The sequence below is a fragment of the Trachypithecus francoisi genome, unplaced genomic scaffold, assembly GCF_009764315.1.
Source record: "Trachypithecus francoisi isolate TF-2019V2 unplaced genomic scaffold, Tfra_2.0 Lachesis_group18, whole genome shotgun sequence".
NCBI lineage: Eukaryota > Metazoa > Chordata > Mammalia > Primates > Cercopithecidae > Trachypithecus > Trachypithecus francoisi.
In genome coordinates, this window is record NW_022681463.1 from 25,415,374 (window position 1) to 25,419,632 (window position 4,259).

At 38.0% G+C, this 4,259-nt stretch overlaps 1 pseudogene; it reads right to left on the reverse strand.

Annotated features, from left to right (window-relative positions):
• Positions 1-807: 807 nt before the first annotated feature.
• On the reverse strand, positions 808-2,439 carry LOC117063351 (annotated as a pseudogene).
• Between the last annotated feature and the right edge of the window lie 1,820 nt (positions 2,440-4,259).

Consider the following 4,259-nt stretch of genomic DNA (forward strand, 5'->3'; position numbering starts at 1 on the left):
GATTATGACGGATTCTATTTTAAAGAAATCAAGACTTACATAGAGGCTTTATAAGTCTTTACAAGACTTACATAGTGGCAGAAATTCTTGGACTAAAATATTTTTGCATTACTTGGAAATTTTTAAGCGGCAAACAAATTACACTTGAACATACCTAATGCCAAATATGTTAGCCCGTAACCCACACTATTTTGTAATCGTTAAATACGATATTGAATTGATTATTTACCTATTGCCGCTCAGCAACAGTTCCACCCTGAATTCCCTGCTCTCTCAGGCTAGGAATGGAGTTTGAGTACTCTCTTCTCAGGCTATTTTGCTAGTTAGTGTGCTGAGATTCTGTCCTCACAAAGCATTGTTCAGACATTTGAAGGCAAGGAGAGGGAAGAAAAGGTCCTATTTCTTCTTGGTTTTAGGTCCATCAGCATTTCCCTAGCTTCCGGGTTTGTTTGGTGTTTTTTCACTCTGTGTTTTGCACTTCAATTTTCAGATATATTGAACAAAGAGACCCCGGTGTGAGCAGTGTGAGCCAGCTCTGCCTTTTCAGTGGGCTGAATCCAGGGCATAGGTCAATGGGACCCTTTCTCCAACCACTAATACTTGGTGACCTCACTTTTTCGTTTTTGTTGCTACTCAGTGGATCATGGCTGCTTACTGTTTCAATCATCTATCTTGATTTCTGCTTTCAAACAAAAGTCTAACCAATTCCCTGTATTCCAGTCACTAAAAGGCAAACAACTGAGATTATCTTGTACTAATACAATAATTTGACCAGAAATATTTCATTTGAAATCTGAAATCCAGTAATTATTTTGTTTCTTCATAAAGTATTGTATGCAATTTTGTTTTTCTGTTCTCAGGGGAGTAGAATTTAATCAAATTTGTACTTCTGTTGGATAACCTGTAATGGGACAAGCTTGGTGACTCCTCACATAATGAAACACACAGCCGTAACAAAACACATAGCTAGAAGCGGCAATAAAGTATCATTCACCTGGGTTTTACAATACGGTGGGCACACAGTCTGCGTTTTGGGTAAAAGGTGACAATCAGAGTTATAGTCTAGGTGGACAGGTGGTGGTGGAGTAGGCGGGGCAGTCAATTATTGATGATTTATTGGTTTTCAGATGAGTAGTCAAGGAACTGCAAGAAGAATACACTGACAGAAAGGCCAGTAGACAGGGATAAGGAAACATCCCTCATAGTTTTCTTCAGAGCTGACTTTATCTTCTCACTAACACTCCTGGCTGGTTGCTATATCATGCTGGCTTCAGCTGGTCTGTGCTCCAGAGCTTGTATATCCTGAACTCCTGAACTGTCAGTCGACCTAGCTGAACTCCAGCCAGTCTCAGCAGTGGTGAGTGATGCTGAGATTTTCCTAGGATGTATCGAAATTGTACAAGAAACCATCCTGCCCAGGCCATGTTAACAAATGGGTAGGTTGCCAGGAAGGGTCTATAAAATCATTTCCAGTTGGAAGAAGGGGAATGAATAGAATATTCATCCTCTTCTCTCGGTTAGAAGCCAGCTTCTCCAGCTTCATTTTCAGATAGGAAAGAAGAACCAGGAGCATAATTGATTTCCAAAGCTGCTTCCTTAGAAGACCAACACTAGCCAATCCCTGAGACTTGTGAGTGTCCCCCATTATGATTCTCTTTAAGCCACAAAAGTTTTCAGAAAATGAGGCACTGGTTCTAGACAGATAATACTGTTGGAGCAGGAGATGTAGCAAAGTAAAGATTTCATCAAACCACCTCCACAAGAAGTCATAGTGGGTGGGATGTGATTCTGCAAGAACCTTGACCACATGCTGAAGATCAGATCTCACTGCCGTCATTAAACTGTCCTGTGCTACCACCACAAAGATGGATGGCTGGTCAACATCCACAGAAGCAGTCATGATGTGAGCCTGTGTTCAGCCATAGCTTCCTGTGTGTACTGGCTTTCACTTTACCCACAAACTCGTGAGCATGAACGTTTTTGGGAGGAAGGGCATCAAAAGAATGCTCAATCTTAAAAGTAAACTTTCTGCATGGTATTCAGAACTCCAAACTCAATGAACTGGGAGAAAAAGACCTGTTGTGGAGGCACAGAGGAGTCTCAAGGAGGTTAAGAACAAAGTTGACACGGACGTGGGTGGAAGTGGTATGTGGTAAGGGGGTAAGCTGTCAAATGCTGCATCTCAGGGCAGAACATGGCTGTGTTGTACAGGTATCTGGGAAGGAGTGCGATCCTCTGGAGCTGCGAACCAGGAATCCCATCCCTGCCACCCAACCACGAGAGCTCAAAAGCCAGCGGATTCTGAGGATTCAGAGGTGCCAGTGTGAGTTTCGGACACAAGGACTGGCTCCAGCTGTCTGCTTTGAGTATCCCCTCCAGCGCCCACTTTTGCTCATTGACCGCAGACAAGGTGCAGAGAATGTTATATGTATATATCATGTTTTATATATAAATATATATAACATATATATCATCATATATTTTATTTATATATAACATGCTATATATAGAAATAATATACAACATATATATAACATGCTATGTATATAAATAATATATATGACATGTTATATATATACACACACATATATATTTAAAAATTTTTGAGACAGGGTCTTGCTCTGTCACTCAGGCTGCAGCTCAGTGGTGCAAACTTGGCTCACTGCAACCTCTGCCTCCTGGACTCAAGCAATTCTCATGTCTCAGCCTCCCAAGTAGCTAGGACTACAGGTATGCACAACAACACCTGGCTAATTTTTGTATTTTTAGTAGAGACAGGGTTTGGCCATGTTGGCCAGGCTGGTCTTGAACTCCTGACCCAAGTGATCCGCCCACCTCAACCTCCCAAAGTGCTGGGATTACAGGTGTGAGTCATCGCGCATGGACAGTATTTTAGATTATATGGAGTGGGTTTTCTTTTTTCTCAAGCAAAAAGAGATATTTTGACTTTTCATCATTGAAACGAGGCAAATAATAAAGTATCATAAGGTCACAGTAATAAAAATCTCACCAAGCAATTAATTATGATATTTTAAACATTTCTGGTCATATATGTTCGTCAGTGCTTACATCACAGACTCTAGCTTATCCTGACTGTTCCTTGTGTTGCTGCTGCTGTGCATGCTTTCCCCTCCTAGTTGGAGTGCCTTTTGTTTTCATCCTCTTGTACACTTTGACCCTTCTCAAACTGAAAGGAAGTTAGCCTGAGGCCTGAACATGAAGCTTTACCTTTCATATTATACTTTTCAGAAACGTAAAGATATTTTATTACATTTTCCTGAAGAGTGACAGTTTCTCCTTTAATTGTATATATTTTGACATTTATCACAATTTTTATAAAGATGGGGTACAAATTATAACTACAAGACCCATTTAGTCATATATTTTAATTCCTGAAATCACTTAGCTTCTCCTTTCATGTATGATTTTGAATAACACAAATATTGCTAAATATGTAAAAAGCAATGTGGCCTTTTATATCATCAACAATGCTTGCATTCAAAATACAACAGTGTCTTCTACTAAATGTAAGCATGAAACCAATCAACGAATTAAAACCAATTTATAACTGGATAATAATTTAAGGTGTTTAACTCAGTCATAGTTCAACTTATTTACCTCTTCCATAAATACAACAAAAAGTTGAGTTTATCACAAAATACATTGCCAAATTAAAATTTGGGGAATTCCTTTTCAACATCGAAAAGTTTTAGTAAATTAGAAAACTAACCTAAACCACTTGAAGGTGCTCTATGTCTGTAAACACTAAAGAAAGCCTTATGCAAACTATCACAAGAAAATAGTATTCAAATTTTAAGCAAAATAATACACAATTTTTATTTTTTTAAAAACTAACATTGATTTTAATTTTCTGTTTATAATGTTTATACTTTCAGCAAAACCCACAGCATATCTTTTTTGGACTAGTGTATTTTCTTTTCATCCAGATGAGTTGCATTTACCTCTAACTATCTCTAATGTGCTGCCAAGATATTTTAATATTTGTTAGATTGTGTAATATTTAGAAAATATTTTTCTCCCAAAAGAAGACTAAATTTCCCCATTAAGAATATGAACTTCAAAAATATATTTAACTTATTACTTTTTCTCTTTTTCTCTATACGTAGTTTTTCCCATTTTTCACCCTCAGGAAATGTTTATTAAACTTCTAGCATTATTACCTTTGTACATGCAACAGATACTGGTTGTTACTTATCACTTACAGTCTAGGCACTGACATTACAGTGATAAATGAAAGA